Below are 17,696 nucleotides of genomic sequence, written 5' to 3'. Positions count from 1 at the left end.
TCGATGCGGCGGTTGGCAGGCGGCGAGATGGCGAGGCACAGAGCACACATACAACCACAGCTATGGCTCTTGACGTATCGGCACTTTAATTCTTCTTAGCGTCGCAATACTTTTCCATTAGTGCCTATGGAATTTTGCCATGCTGTGTGGGCGTTGGAACGGCATACCCGAGGCTCAGTGAAGTTACGTCTTCCAGGAGAGCCTCCTCGCTCCAGAAGGTGTTGCTCAAACCAGTGCCAAACTCCAGCTACTACTGAGCCCGTTGTGCCGTGCAGTGCCCGCTTGCATTTTCTCGCTCTCGCCTGCCATTCACCTTTTACCGCTCCCTGACAGACCGGGTATTCACCCGAGGTTTCGCATTCTACATATTCTAACATGTTGCCTAAGTATGGACCAGACGCACAGTTACAATTTTAAACATCTTACAACAGTTTCAACATTTGTTACATTTCAATTCTATTACAATATTGCTTGACATTTGACATAAACATTAATATTCACATTGGAAATTATTTACAGTTTTCTTAACATAATCACATGAAACAAAAAAGAAATGAAATCAGAACAGCAATTACACAAGTTTATCGAAAAATCAGATGGGAAGAATTACTTATATGTACAATATTACAGAGTCGTTGTTGTTACAGTGTGTAATATTTTTGCCTTCTTATTACAGGAGCATTGATAACGAATTCAGTTGTTCAGCCCTCAAAACTTTAAGAAATTAGTGTCTACTGTCATGATAGACTGCTCAAAGCAGAACAAAAGAGTGAAATCACGGCCAATAAAGGTCCTCATAGAATATGAATCAATAGAAAATCTCAAGGACACTACAGCTTACAAATTATTGCTACATGTCTATGTTATTAATTATTCATCACTTATGGGATTTGTGAAACAAGTTGTATAAATGTGCACAGACTGTGTCACATCCAATGCATCTCATGATGAACCCTGAAAGTGTGAACATCATTAGAGATGGTCAAAGCTTCTACGATGAATGTGGACAGTTTATATGCTAGGATATTGCCTTTGCTGAATTTCCAAGTGTTGGATGCGTAATTACCAAGTTCTCATATATGTTGTGTCACTGATACCATTCGGGCCATAAAGTGAACCAAGACACAAAGAACTGTATTACGGTTAATGCATAATTCTTATGCAATATACTGGGATGACCCTGAGATGGTTACGGAGAAATGCTGATATCATTCTATATTTTCAGTCACACATACACGATTGTGTGCATCAGAAGACAGAATGCTACATGGATGTGGAAGATTTACAAGCATGTTTCAACGTACAACCTGGAGTCGTACAAGTGCCCGTCTCTCTGGCAGTCAAGAAGATATATGGAGGAGCAGAAAATTGTGCTACGTAATGTAAATTACTTTCAGGGTGGGTGAGAAATAAATGACCTTTAAAAGACTATGTATTTTCTTTCTTTTGACAGGTCTGAGCAAGTTCCCCTTCACCAATCCGGACCACTCAGTTGTTCACATTGACTTACCAACAGGCCTGAAAGAGCTCCCCATCCTCCTAGCCTGGCCAGTCTCAAGCAGCTCACTACTTTCACCCAAGGCTGGATTGAGCAAGCCAGCTGCAATCTGGCCACTCATAAGTTGCTCTACTACTACTAATAGATACGCAGGTATGAGTTTATATGTAGTAAATATAGATATTCACCCATTTGTGTTTTCTATCCTTCTCATCCAGTACAGGTGATATGATTTTATCCAGGTCTTCTATACATATGTGGAACAGGCAGCAGTCATGTGCAACCTGATCCCATAGACCAATACGTGCAGTACAATATGCAGACTCCCACGTAATTAAGTTATGAACCGAGTTATACTTTTCATCTGCAAACTGCACTTCTTTCTTTCCTTTTTTTGTACTCACGTTTGTTGTTCCGTTCATACTGGCTTGTTTCGAATTTGGGGCGTGAGTATACATATGTTGGTGCATACATGTGTGTGTGTGTGTGTGTGTGTGTGTGTGTGTGAGAGAGAGAGAGAGAGAGAGAGAGAGAGAGAGAGAGAGAGCGAGAGAGAGAGAGAGAGAGAGTAAACAAGATCAACTTAGTTACATGATAACAACGTAATTTTGGTTTATTAACATACACGCAATATTTGGTAACAATTTTTATGTACAGAGATAACTTAATTCTTTCAAACTAATATCAATGGCTAGAAACAGATAGATACCGCTGGAAAATATTAGTATACCGTTTTAGAGGTTTCCAATTAATTTAATTAATTGCTGCAACAGTGTATATGGCGTACATGAAATGATTACGTGTACAAATCAATAGCACAGGCGGTTCTAAAGTACCAAGTATCGACTAATGCAAAAACACTCGTACTAATATGTGGAATAGCCTTCACAGGTGGCAATGCATGTGCTGACTCTGGCTTCCAGCCGATCGTATACATGGCGAATGTTGTCCTGGGATACATTATGACAAGTCTGCTCGACCTTTTCATGTTCTTCTGTAAGACTTGTTGGTTGATGAGTCACACCTGTCACTTCTTGTTCCATCTTTTCTCACACATTCATGGGTGGAGACAAGTCAGGGGATTGGGCTACCCAAGGAAGTTGCTCCACACCTTGCAGAGCACTTTGAGTTTCGCAGGCAGTGTGTGGGCGAACATTATCCTGTTGGGACAACATTACCTTCCTGTTACAAGAAAGGCAAAGGAACAGGTCTGACAACGTTCTGCACGTACCGAGCGCTGGTTAGCTTCCCCTCCAGAAATATCACAGTTGAACAGGGGTTACAACTTATCGCGCTCCAGGCCATAAGGCCTGTGGTGGATCCAGTGTGTCTTGGCCGAATGTACTTAACAAGACAGTACTCACCAGATCTACATCGTCGGTATAAACGACTATCACTTGTGTGAGTGCAGAATTGCCTTCACTGTTGGAGACCACAACGTGTAGTTCCATCTTCCAAGTGATCCTCTGATGGCAGCAGTCGAGCTGTGCATGTTGATGCTGTGGTGTGCGTGGAAGACTGGCTTGAGGAGAGTGTGCCCGTAGTCTTACTGCTACTAACCAGTTCACAACATTTCATGCTGAAACGTCTGGGCTGTCAAATCCTCTTATCTGTGCTGTGGTAGCTGTACAATCTGCCTCTGCTACCCTTACAATATGACGACCTGCTGGGCTTCTGTGCTGTATGGACGTCCAGAACCTCGTCCACCTTCTTAGCTGAGTGGTAACGTGTGTGCCTACCACGCAGCGGGCCTCGGTTCCATTCCCGGTCGGATTGGACATTTGCGCCTATCGTGGACTGGGTGCTGTGTTGTCATCATCATCATCATCATCATCATCATCAACTCATCGTCACTGACGCACAAGTCGCCCAAAATGGCGGCCACCTGAAATAAGACTTGCAACCCGGCGGCTCAACGTCCCCGCATGGGGCTTCCTGGCCAACAAGGCCACGTGATCATTTCATTTCATCCAGAACCTCGTTTACAAGTGTGAGAATGTTCACATGAAAACTGATACCAGCGTTTTTGTACAACGACGCAGCACGTCCAACTTGTGTGGTAGTTCTCCGATAGGATCAGTCCGCTATTTGGAAGGCCACAGTTTGACCCCTTTCAAGCTCGCACAGTTGGCTGTAGTGCATCTCCATGGCATGGTTACCTGCTTGCTTCACACATCTGCACCACACCGAGCCTTCTGGTTGTCAGCATTCCCTATTAATTAAAGGGTAGACGATGAAACCATTGTCACTACACCTACTAACCCCCCCCCCCCCCCCCAGGTGGCAGTGGCATATGCCATCATCAGATCAAAATCGACCTCGTCTTTCCAAATATACAAATAATTTTCCAGCATTTTATATGCGCATATATACAGAGATACTTTAATATTAATGTCAAGAAACTGACACACGCACACCTATGACAAACAGGTTATACTATTCCACTTACATACACACATTTTCACTTAATTTACATCAAATAAAAATACAGTTATTCTCTGTCCATAACACAGTGTGGCAGGGTTTTGATTCTGATCTCACAAAGGACACATTTGTCATCATGAGGTGACAGACTGACTTACTGCTGTAATATGGTGTATTTCACACAGTTTCGTGATTGAATAGTTACTTGGCGCACCATATGTGAGAAGAATGTCTAGCACCACTATCGCCACTACGCAGTCAGTGCTTGTAAGCATTATTTGTGAGAGCCACTAAGGCCGCACAACACGCGCCCTTAGCCTGCCCTTTGGTTACACCTATCACTGTACCGTATTTGTATGTTTTCGATCTAAGGCCTACAGACTCCACAATCTGCGACCCATCTTTCGTTCTTTCATTACACCGATAACGTTGTTGTTAGCTGGTTCTATGCCGTAAGGGTTATCTGCCGCTTAGCCAGATATGTCGAACCTGTTGGGTGGCACCTTATAACCTCGCATACATCACAACCCTTCGCACAACAGATGAAGTTGTCATTCCCCTTACGAAGCAATTTCTGATACACGAAATGAGATTTTGCAAACCCACAGTGAAAACGGCACATATGGAGTTTGTATAGGTCCAATATATGCATGCCGATATAAATCAGGTTACATAAAATTTATCGAAAATTTAGCCGTCTCCAGAACGACGAATTGTTCATTGAACGTAGTGGCCATTTTAAAATTTGGCCTGCGAGTATGATTCTTGGTATCATAACCCCTCTCCCATCTCTTTGCTTTGTGAACTTGGTGGTGGTTTCTCAAGTTCTCCATTAATTTCCTAAATATTGCAAAGTCACACATCGCGGTTGCCTTATTTTCGGTGTTTATATCAACACAGATGTGAAAATTACCGAACTATCACTTTAATAAGTCACAGCTGCAAAATACTAACGCGAATTCTTTACAGACGAATGGAAAAACTGGTAGAAGCGGACCTCGGGGAAGATCAGTTTGGATTCCGTAGAAATGTTGAAACACGTGAGGCAATACTAACCTTACGACTTATCTTAGAAGAAAGATTAAGAAAAGGCAAACCTACGTTTCTAGCATTTGTAGACTTAGAGAAAGCTTTTGACAATGCTGACTGGAATACTCTCTTTCAAATTCTGAAGGTGGCAGGGGTGAAATACAGGGAGCGAAAGGCTATTTACAATTTGTACAGAAACCAGATGGCAGTTATAAGAGTCGAGGGGCATGGAAGGGAAGCAGTGGTTGGGAAAGGAGTGAGACAGGGTTGTAGCCTCTCCCCGATGTTATTCAATTTGTATATTGAGCAAGCAGTAAAGGAAACAAAAGAAAAATTCGGAGTAGGTATTAAAATTCATGGAGAAGAAGTAAAAACTTTGAGGTTCGCCGATGACATTGTAATTCTGTCAGAGACAGCAAAGGACTTGGAAGAGCAGTTGAACGGAATGGACAGTGTCTTGAAAGGAGGATATAAGATGAACATCAACAAAATCAAAACGAGGATAATGGAATGTAGTCGAATTAAGTCTGGTGATGCTGAGGGAATTAGATTAGGAAATGAGACACTTAAAGTAGTAAAGGAGTTTTGCTATTTAGGGAGTAAAATAACTGATGATGGTCGAAATAGAGAGGATATAAAATGTAGACTGGCAATGGCAAGGAAATCGTTTCTGAAGAAGAGGAAGTTGTTAACATCGAGTATAGATTTAAGTGTCAGGAAGTCGTTTCTGAAAGTATTTGTATGGAGTGTAGCTATGTATGGAAGCGAAACATGGACGATAACTAGTTTGGACAAGAAGAGAATAGAAGCTTTCGAAATGTGGTGCTACAGAAGAATGCTGAAGATAAGGTGGGTAGATCACGTAACTAATGAGGAGGTGTTGAATAGGATTGGGGAGAAGAGAAGTTTGTGGCACAACTTGACTAGAAGAAGGGATCGGTTGGTAGGACATGTTTTGAGGCATCAAGGGATCACAAATTTAGCATTGGAGGGCAGCGTGGAGGGTTGGTTCAAATGGCTCTGAGCACTATGGGACTCAACTGCTGAGGTCATTAGTCCCCTAGAACTTAGAACTAGTTAAACCTAACTAACCTAAGGACATCACAAACATCCATGCCGGAGGCAGGATTCGAACCTGCGACCGTAGCGGTCTTGCGGTTCCAGACTGCAGCGCCTTTAACCGCACGGCCACTTCGGCCGGCGGCAGCGTGGAGGGTAAAAATCGTAGAGGGAGACCAAGAGATGAATACACTAAGCAGATTCAGAAGGATGTAGGTTGCAGTAGGTACTGGGAGATGAAGAAGCTTGCACAGGATAGAGTAGCATGGAGAGCTGCATCAAACCAGTCTCAGGACTGAAGACCACAACAACAATCAATACACTGCTTCAATCAGGGACGCTACTTGAAGAAGATAGTGCAGGTCACTCTAAATCAGTTTCATCCCTAAACTGAGATTCTGCTCGAGGTTTCTGTAGTGCATATTGCAACTCTATTCCTCCCCCAACATTGTTATCAGCTCTGGCAGTGAACCATTGTACAGAACTAGGCACTCCAGATAAAGTGGCAAATCGCAATGTGCACCAAGCATACTATCAGGGTATGCAGAGTCTGCCTCCGTGACACATACTATACTAGAATCCTCAGCTATATCTGAGATTTTACCTAAGCCATCGATTTCCTCTTTAATAGCAATCGAAAACCTTCAATTGGCAGAGGTTGTTGCACAGTGTGCCTGTACAAGTTCTCTACATCCAGGTACAGGAAGTAACTCAGATCGTTAGATGTAGTAAAATCTTCGATCTGAACACAGTGGCAAAAATCTCCTGCTAATCTTCCATTCGTAAGAGAGCAACATGTCGACATCGATCAATAGTTCGATGTTGTCACGTGTTTTTTTCAACATGGCTCCCCTGAAAGTCGTGGCACGGTGTAGTACGAGGCAAGATCTAACGTTTATATTATCATGCACACGCTATAGAATTTCTAGAACATATCTGCAAGCAAGTGTATATCCTTGTCCATACTCAGCTAAGTTAGATATTTTTAATTCCTGCCAAACATTCGGCGCATTCCCATACTCTACATCCCTTATGGCTCTGCCTGTAAGATTACCGGTGAATGTAGCTGTCAGGAAATGTGGTGACGTTGAGTATCTCCATCGAATTCAGGTATCTGAGTAGGAAGGCCCCTGTCTTCTTCAAGAGTCAATGTGCAGCCTGAGTTTCATTTCCTGCTGATGCCTCGTATTAGTAAGTTTCTGAAGCGATGTGTGCGTAAAACGTAGTGAATGTAGGAACCACAGCGTAATGTTCACGGTAATTGAGTTGGAAAATGAAAAGTACTTTTCCAAGCTCGCAGGCAGGACACCTATCTTATAACTGCACAAGCCGAAGTCAGCTAAGTGCACAACGATGAAATGAGCACCACACCCACTCAAATTGCGCAAGAAAATGAATGTGTGTCATGGCACTTGGTATTTTCATGCATTATGTATTGCACCACGGAACTTGCCTGTTGGTTGGCAATGAGCCCTACGCACAGTTTCCACTTCTCTATCTAATGGCAGTAAACAAATGTGGCAGTCAACTGCATTCTTGTATAATTCATCACACTCCTACAATTTGGCTATGGGAATATTCGTGAGATAAATCAGATTAACCTGCTTTGCAAGTTTTTCGAGTTCAGAGAGCAACCATCTTGCGGAATTTTCCCCTACATACTGACACTCTGTGGAAGTTCTATGCGTGGAAATGGGATGAGCCTCCCAGTGCACCACTGTGGCGAGAAGTACTCAAAGTCAGCATACACTACCAAAGGGCAGCATTCCTGGTGGTGAAAGTTCTTAAATTTTAAGAATTTATGTTCCTCGTTATTTATCCCTGGCTATAGAAATACCGTAGATTCTTCACTAATCACTCATTCGAAAGTAACAGAGTTCAGATATCATGTGGGATCCAATTTCATTTTCGAGGAGTTTATCTGTGGTGTCCCGTGCCTTTTGGAGAAAAACGTAGCTTTCTACATTTTTGCACAATAGTGCCTTCTGCTAAAAACATTCCTCCTCGTTCCTCTTCTCGCCTGTAAATGGTCACAACAGCGGGGCTAGCATCACAGGAGATCTTACCTGCGTTTAACCAGGACGCTTTTGCGCCTCCCCCCCCCCCTTCCGTGCAGTATTACAACGTCTAGCAACTCATGGGAATGAAGAGTAAATGAAAGTAAGGTTACATCAGTCAGATATCGACAATCACTAGTACTGTTACTCATCACATTACTTGGCTTCGATTAAATATACTGATCAAATGGGTCTTTCATTATGACTTTACATGTGTTAAGAGACTGTTTACAGAAAAAACGATTGCCTAACACGGATCAAGAGCAGTTGTATCAATAGCTGCAGAGTTTACAGCCCTGGCGCTGCGGACATCATCACACTCTTCGTGTGGATTCCTGTCTTATTGCAGACAAGTTTCTATGATCATGCACAGCTGAGCAAACAATATGTCTCTCCTCTCTGTCGCTAGTCGCATGGGGCTGTGTAGATCATGGATGGCGTTGAGTACGAAAGAACTAGCTCTCCTTCTAGCAGCAGTTTATCGTAGGTCGCTTGAACAACGAAGGGTGTCTAGAGACTGGAAAAAAGTACAGGTCATTCCCGTTATCAAAAAGGATTGTAGGAGATGTAGGTCTGTATCGTTGACATCAATCTTATATTTTTATGGAACATAATTTATGCTCATGCATTATGACGTTTTCGGAGAACGAAAATCTTCTCTCTAAAAATTAACATGGATTTCTCAAATAGAGATCTTGCGAAACTCAGCTCTCTGTGTTCTTCTACGAGTTCCACAATCCTGTAGACATCGACTCTCAGGCTGATTCCGTGTTCCTCGATTTCAGGGAGGCATTTGACACTGTCTTACATTAACACCGGGCATCGGACCAGGTTTGCGACTGGATTCACGATTTCCTTGCAGATAGAAATCAGCACGTGGCCCTTAACGGAACAAACTCGACTGGTGTGAAAGTAATTTCGGGAATGCTCCAAGGCAGTGTCTCAGGACCATTACTGTTTGTAATGTATGTGAATGATCTAGTAGGAAGCGTCGGAAGCTCTTCAAGGCTGTTCGGAGATGATGTGGTTGTCTGTAAGAAGACAGCAACGCCATTAGACAGTAACGATTTGCAGAAATACCTACAGAGGATTGATGAATGGTGAAGGAAGATAAGTAAATGTAACATATTGCCATACACAGTAAGGGAACTCCACCACAGAACATCTGTACCATTGATGAGAAATTCCTGGAAACAGTAACATCCTTAAAATACCTAGGAGATGCTATCGAGAGTGACCTTTAGTGTAGTGACCACCTAAAACAAATAGAAGGAGAAGCAGTCAGACTGAGAATCATAGCAAGAATCTTAAGCAAATTTAATTCATCTACTAAAGAAGTGGCACACGAAACGTTTGTTCGATCGCGTCTTGAGTATTGTTCATGAGACTGGGACTCTAGATAGGGCTGATAGAAAAGATAGAGGAGACGCATCGAAGAGCAATCGTCGCGGGATCTTTTAGGCCGCGCTAGCGAGTTACGGGGATGCTCAACAAACTCCAGCGGCAGACGCTACAAGGGAGGCATTGTGTATCACAGAGAGGTTTACTATTGAAATTTCGGGAGAGTTCTTTCCTGAAAGAGTCGGACAACGTTTTACCTACTTCCCCATAAATCTCGCGAAATGACCACAAGATGAAAATTCGGGAAATTAGAGCTAATACAGATGCTTACCGACAATCATTCTTCCCACGCTCTATGCGAAGATAGAACAGGGAGGAAGGTATCAGTTAGTGGTAGATGTAGATACAGATACCAACCGTAACGTTTTTATTCCCACAGGTAGTTGCCTTTACAGAAGATGTCCAACATACCCAAATTCTGCTTGAACAGCCTCATATCTATGTTTAATGGGCTTTCGAAGGCGATCCCAAATTTCAGGAGTGTTGTGTATTTCCTCACAACGTGTAGCAATTCGATTCCGAAGGGATTCTATGCCAGGCGCTGGAGACGAACGCACCAATGATTTTAAATAGTCTCACAAGCAGAAATCAATAGGGTTCACATAATGAGCGTGGATGCCAAATAATTTAGTCCCAACCACTCGTTCATCAATAAGGAAATATACGATTCCAATATCGGTGAGCCATAGGACTGAAGTGAGCAAAAGCGACATGGTGCAAAATAAATAAATAAATAAAAATAAAAAAGTGGGCTGGTTGAAGAACGAGCAGTGAAGTGTCTTCGAAAATGTGAGGTATTGTGTTTTCCAGGAGTATGTGTACGCCAGATCCGTAACCCTGTTTACAAATACGAGGGGTCCAACTAAACTATCACCAATGATGTGCTGTTTGAGGCTTTCCCGGCGCTGCATCTACTTGATAGGTTCTCGGGACTTACGCCGGATAATATTGTAGAAGCCGCACAATATTTCAGCGAGACAACTGCCCGCCATCTTCAGGTGCTACTGTCGCGTCGCTGAGAAACGCGCTAGTTTATATGCTGGCTTTCTAGAACAGCGCAGGCGCCAGCGGGGCATAAAGTCATCGAAGACCAATCGTAGACAGCGTCGAATACCAGAGTTCTCTGCTGGAGAAACGGGTCGCGGTCTGCGGAAGCGCGCCGCGGCGCGGGAAATGCGGCCGGGAGCGATGGACCCCGTTCGCGCGCGCGAGGTGTTGGCGCGCGATTTAAGCATCTACGCTAAGGCTTCCCATCTGCGTTGACTCGGTGCGGTTACTAATCTGTGGCTGACGATTCCTTAGTGCCGCCAAGGCTGGTTCCCAGACTTTGCTCAGGTGAAACCCCGTGTCTCTGTTTATTAGATCACTGCTTATACGTATTTCGACCGCCTCTTTGATGATGGAGTCCCAGTATGTGGAAGCATGCGAGAGGATCTTGGTTTCTTCATAATTCATGCCGTGTCCCGTGTCAAGGCAATGTTCAGCAACCGCAGATTTCTCTGGCTGACCCAACCTCGTGTGACGTTTATGTTCGTCGCATCTGTCTTTGACCGTTGACACATCTGGCCAATATAAGATTTCCCACACTGGCACGGGATTTTGTATATTCCTGGTCTCCTCAGGCCGAGGTTGTCTTTAACAGAGCCCAGCATCGATTTCACTTTTGCTGGAGGCCGGAAAACACATTTATTCCGGTGTTTCTTGAAGTATTTGCCCAGAACGGGTACTTCGAGAAGTAGATCCGGAACGCGTTTCGACCAGCGCGCTCCAAACCTCAAGAACAACCTGAAGAAGCAGATAACACCACGGGGTTGGTTTTTCTACCGTATGTCGGTGGCGTGTCTTTTAAGGTAGGCAGAATTTTCAAGAAACACCGGATTAAATGTGTTTTTCCGGCCTCCAGCAAAAGTGAAATCGATGCTGTGCTCTGTTAAAGACAACCTCGGCCTGAGGAGACCAGGAATATACAAAATCCCGTGCCAGTGTGGGGAATCTTATATTGGCCAGACGTGTCGTACGGTCAAAGACAGATGCGACGCGGGGCTGCTACGGTCGCAGATTCGAATCCTGCCTCGGGCATGGATGTGTGTGATGTCCTTAGGTTAGTTAGGTTTAATTAGTTCTAAGTTCTAGGGGACTTATGACCACAGCAGTTGAGTCCCATAGTGCTCAGAGCCATTTTTAAACAGATGCGACGAACATAAACGTCACACGAGGTTGGGTCAGCCAGAGAAATCTGCGGTTGCTGAACATTGCCTTGACACGGGACACGGCATGAATTATGAAGAAACCAAGATCCTCTCGCATGCTTCCACATACTGGGACTCCATCATCAAAGACGCGGTCGAAATACGTATAAGCAGCGATCTAATAAACAGAGACACGGAGTTTCACCTGAGCAAAGCCTGGGAACCAGCCTTGGCGGCACTAAGGAATCGTCAGCCACAGATTAGCAACCGCACCGAGTCAACGCAGATGGGAAGCCTTAGCGTAGATGCTTAAATCGCGCGCCAACACCTCGCGCGCGCGAACGGGGTCCGTCGCTCCCGGCCGCATTTCCCGCGCCGCGGCGCGCTTCCGCAGACCGCGACCCGTTTCTCCAGCAGAGGGCTCTGGTATTCGACGCTGTCTACGATTGGTCTTCGATGACGTTATGCCCCGCTGGCGCCTGCGCTGTTCTAGAAAGCCAGCATATAAACTGGCGCGTTTCTCAGCGACGCGGCAGTAGCACCTGAAGATGGCGGGCAGTTGTCTCGCTGAAATATTGTGCGGCTTCTACAATATTATCCGGCGTAAGTCCCGAGAACCTATCAAGCTATCACCAATGATTGTTCAAAATGGCTCTGAGCACTATGGGACTTAACTTCTGAGGTCATCAGTCCCCTAGAACTTAGAACTACTTAAACCTAACCTAAGGACATCACACACACCCACGCCCGAGGCAGGATTCGAATCTGCGACCGTAGCGGTCTCACGGTTCCAGAGTGAAGTGCCTAGAGCCACTCGGCCACACCGGCCGGCTATCTCCAATGATCTTGACCCACATGTTGCACTTAGTAATGAGTTGGAACAATTACATAGGGGTTTTCATACGCTCATACATGCTTCTATGGAAATTTTTAATGTCATCCAGAGTGAACTGTGCATCTGTGAATAGTTTTAAGGCAGGTGATTTAGGATTCATAGCACACTACTGTGACACTGGTAGAACGTAATTTGTGCAGAGTAATCTGCTGGTGACATGTTGCAAATAATGACGATGCAACTGTATCCCTAGCAACAGTCTCCAGACAGTCATATGAGGAACATTCTGCATATGTGGAACTATAGATCTCGATTGTCCACTCAACAAACCAGGAGATTTAAAATTATCACGAGCACACAGACGGCGATAGAGACCTTAAAATGTCTTCTGATCTGGACATCTTCGCGATGGGTACCTCTGTTGGTACAAACGCCAAACCAGCGCAACATTGCCGTCGGCTTTGCCGCACACGAGGTGCAAATTTGACACCTCCTGATTTCAGTACACGTCGAAAGTGAAAGACAATATTCATTGTACCTTTCACCTAAGGGTCAACTGTTCTGTTAACATCTTCTGTGAAGGGTACTACCTGCAGAAAGAATTATGTTCCGGTGTGTAGCAGTGTATACAGGGTGTTACAAAAAGGTACGGCCAAACTTTCAGGAAACATTCCTCACACACAAATAAAGAAAATATGTTATGTGGACATGTGTCCGTAAACGCTTACTTTCCATGTTAGAGCTCATTTTATTACTTCTCTTCAAATCACATTAATCATGGAATGGAAACACACAGCAACAGAACGTACCGGCGTGACTTCAAACACTTTGTTACAGGAAATGTTCAAAATGTCCTCCGTTAGCGAGGATACATGCATCCACCCTCCGTCGCATGGAATCCCTGATGCGCTGATGCAGCCCTGGAGAATGGCGTATTGTATCACAGCCGTCCACAACACGAGCACGAAGAGTCTCTACATTTGGTACCGGGGTTGCGTAGACAAGAGATTTCAAATGCCCCCATAAATGAAAGTCAAGATGGTTGAGGTCAAGAGAGCGTGGAGGCCATGGAATTGGTCCGCCTCTACCAACCCATCGGTCACCGAATCTGTTGTTGAGAAGCGTACGAACACTTCGACTGAAATGTGCAGGAGCTCCATCGTGCATGAACCACATGTTGTGTCGTACTTGTAAAGGCACATGTTCCAGCAGCACAGGTAGAGTATCCCGTATGAAATCATGATAACGTGCTCCATTGAGCGTAGGTGGAAGAACATGGGGCCCAATCAAGACATCACCAACAATGCCTGCCCAAACGTTCACAGAAAATCTGTGTTGATGACGTGATTGCACAATTGCGTGCGGATTCTCGTCAGCCCACACATGTTGATTGTGAAAATTTACAGTACATACTGACGAAACTAAAATGAGCTCTAACATGGAAACTAAGCGTTTCCGGACTCATGTCGACGTAACATCTTTTCTTTATTTGTGTGTGAGGAATGTTTCCTGAAAGTTTGGCCGTACCTTTTTGTAACACCCTGTATATCGAAGGACGTAACTCGGAAACCAAGCAGTGAAATTTTTACAGTCTACACGTGCGAAATTCTTATCTGAAATTAGATCCCCTATTTTCGAAACACCCTAGGTAGATGACAATGGTTCTATCTATTTTATGGCTGCACTGAACTGTTACTCATTTGTATATTCAAGCACGTAGTACACTTTATGCCAGTTTCACGTCTGCTGCCCGCAGCCTTTATCCCAAGGTTGCAAATTGAATCACCAGACGACGAAACTTGGAAGACTAATATATCCATGTGCATGCTACCTATGCATTCAATAAATAAAATTTGGTTTATTTTTGGAAGAAACGTTGCGAGTTAGATTGCAAGGAAGCTACGAATTACACGTAGGCGAACAACGCCAATGTAGCGCAGATTACGTGCGTGGAAAATTACGTGCGGGAGATATGAATCATATTGACACTTAAGTTGATTTACATTTGTTATTTCACGTCTTGAGCTACACTCTGCCATTATACTGTAAAGTACTTCAACGGCGAACAGAAATACGTTTTACGGCTTGATTCAGTACAGAGAAAAAATGTATCTGATGACGGCATATGGAGCAACTGCCAGTCTAAACGTTCGTGAAGCCTGACGCATCCGACTGAAGACCGAAACAAGATTACGAGAGAGCGGCAGACCCGTGACGTCACTATAAGTGAACGAAATGCCGCGCGGCGGAACTACTTTAAAATGCGAACGAGCGGGGACACCGCAAATGGATTGCTCGCGAGACTCCTGTTATATATATTGCCGCTGTTTCCAAGTTTCCCCGTCCTAGTGGCTGCGGGGACGTATTTCAAATAGCGACTGAATGCATGATAAAACTCCTTCATCCGCCCCTTCCGCAGTCGCATCCCATAGATTTTCATGACGTCATCTGTTCTCGGGAGAGAATAAAGTTTGATAGTCACTTCTGAATTTCTGATCCGCTTTCGAATGGATACATCCAATCAGATCTCGAACTGGCGCTGTTTTTTCATCGATTGCCTCCGGAGGGGTGTGGTAGGGAGGGGGAGGAGGGGAGGTCAGGTGATGGGCTACGGGGGGAGCGGGAGCGGAGGAACATGGCGACTGGTGGGGGATGAGATCGCCCCCAATTGAGTCCTCTGCGAGGTACGTTCTTTTTAGCGACTTTAGCGCTTGCTGCGGAGACAAAGGAAAATCAATTTGCCCTATCCGTCCGACGCGGTAGGGGGGGAGCAGTCGGCGGAAATTGCAGACGGAAAGAGAGGCGGGCACTCTCGTGCGAGCCCTCGAGTCGGAAGTGGGCCCAACGCCGGCAACGCACCCGTCTGGGTTACACGCGAGCCTCTCTTAGTGATGGGACAACCGACTGGTTTTAACAACCACTTGGCTAGTCGATTGTTTCTTGGTTTAGTCGGATTTACAGTCTAATGTAACAATCGAATGAAACTAGTCTCTGAGGACAAGGCAGCTGTGTGAATCTTTTCAATCCGCACCAGGCTTGAGAGACAACGCGATAAGTCCCTGACACTTACGGCAGTCGCGTGTTACTTTCTCTCTCTCTCTCTCTCTCCAAGTTTCAGTCATTTGATTCACATTCTTTTTCAGCCTTCTTCGGTTGTACACGAACCATGACTGGGGTTGCCAACGTTTTTAAAAAACAGCAACCTATCTTATTTCAAGGAAAGGTGATAGAAAGCATGTTACTAAAAATGAAGCGTTTTCAAAATGTATGTAATTACCAGCTAATAAACCCAGCATAGCCCGGTTATACAGTTTGCCAATTTTCCATTAGAAACGGAAACCAAAAACGAACAGTATTTGTAGCGCAATATTGAAAAAATTTCATTTCTATGTATTCGTGAAAACATGTTTGAAATTATGAAACATTTTTCTGTACACTGGGCGCAGCTGCTTCGCGTGTCTACACGCGGTTTTGTAAACGAAATCAAATGGTTCAAATGGCTCTGAGCACTATGGGACTTAACTGCTGAGGTCATCAGTCGTCTAGAACTTAGAACTAATTAAACCTAACTAACCTAAGGACATCACACACATCTATGCCCAAGGCACGATTCGAACCTGCGACCGTAGCGGTTACGCGGTTCCAGACTGTAGCGCCTAGAACCGCTCGGCCACTTTTGTAAACGTTTCTTTGGCAACGCGTCTCCGTAGCTCTATAGACGGCTACAGCCAATCAGGTCAACTTTTTGTCAGTAAGGTTGTCTTTGTACCACACTACGTTTGTTTCAAATGGCCGGTATTCCACTTACTTGCATTATTTTGCATTAAAAGTAGGCTAATAATTTTATTACACCTGTGATTTCAAGTTAGTATTTCAACTACTTTTCACCATCCTACAAGCTATTAGTTTTGTGATAATGTTGTAGTTGCATTGGCTATGAAGAGAGCTTCTGATGACAGTGACTTAAGTTGAACAATGATAGCTCGATACGAATATCATGATATTTCAAAGCAAACTTACAAAACTGAACTATCACTTTATTTTTACTTCTTATTATCACCTGACATCCTTTTGGCATGATCTAAATTTACCCACATTATTAGATATAGTAAAAACATAGTATTTTTAAGACTGGTCTAAAATTAATCGGAATGTTAGTTTAACTTTGTAACAGTATTAAACTAAAATTTTTCCCTAATAGAGCATAAGTAGTATAAATTTTCAGTTCCCAAGCACTCACCGACTAAAAATGTAAAATGCTGCTATGTCCGTCATGATGTGCAATTTATTTTGCGTGCAGTGTTTCTTTAAAAGTGATACATAGTTAACCTGGTTGACTGTATTATTTTCGCCTACAGCCGTTTGCTCTTCGCAGTTGCAAGCCGTCAGAACCGCTGCCAGGTGTCACGGATTTCCTTGAATTGACTGGAATGCAGCAGCGTATTAGCAGTAAAGAATAAATGTATTAAAACTTCATGCATGATATGACATTTTTACACGAATCTCAGTGCTTACGAGGTCATATCTCCGGAACTACGATAGGTATGTGGTTCTCACACACACAGCGATTGTTTTGCAGTGAATACATAGTGTGTTGTGGGGTGATCACTCTGTTGTAGAAATAATTCAAAAGCCAAGATCGCTTAAATACCGTTTACTAGATGACCGGTTTCAATGCACTAAAGGTGCCATCATCGGATCTGAATGTAGCTTAACATGTATAAATCATTTGGATATAACGATACATGAGGCAGACCAGCTGATATAAAATCACTGTCGCAGAAATAAAAACTAAAAAATTAAAAAACAACTGCTCTCATAGTCATTCTATTCCATCACATATATAGAATGACCAAGAGAGCAGTTGTTCTTTAATTTTTTAGTTTTTATTTCTGCGACAATGATTTTATGTCAGCTGGTCTGCCTCATGTATCGTTATATCCAAATGATTTATACATGTTAAGCTACATTCAGATCCGATGATGGCACCTTTAGTGTGTTGAAACCGGTCATCTAGTAAACGGTATTTAAGCGATCTTGGCTTTTGAATTATTTCTACAGCGATTGTTGCCTGAGAGTGAAGATTACGTGTACCAGGTTTGGTTGAAATCTGTCCAGTGCTTGAGGAGCAGATGTGGAACATACACGCATACACACATCCATTTTTATAATATGTATGAATTTACTCAAATCTGAATTTTTCG

This window comes from Schistocerca americana, chromosome 4, assembly GCF_021461395.2.
Source record: "Schistocerca americana isolate TAMUIC-IGC-003095 chromosome 4, iqSchAmer2.1, whole genome shotgun sequence".
NCBI lineage: Eukaryota > Metazoa > Arthropoda > Insecta > Orthoptera > Acrididae > Schistocerca > Schistocerca americana.
The sequence above is the reverse complement of the archived record's forward strand: the minus strand, read 5'-3'. Positions refer to the sequence as shown.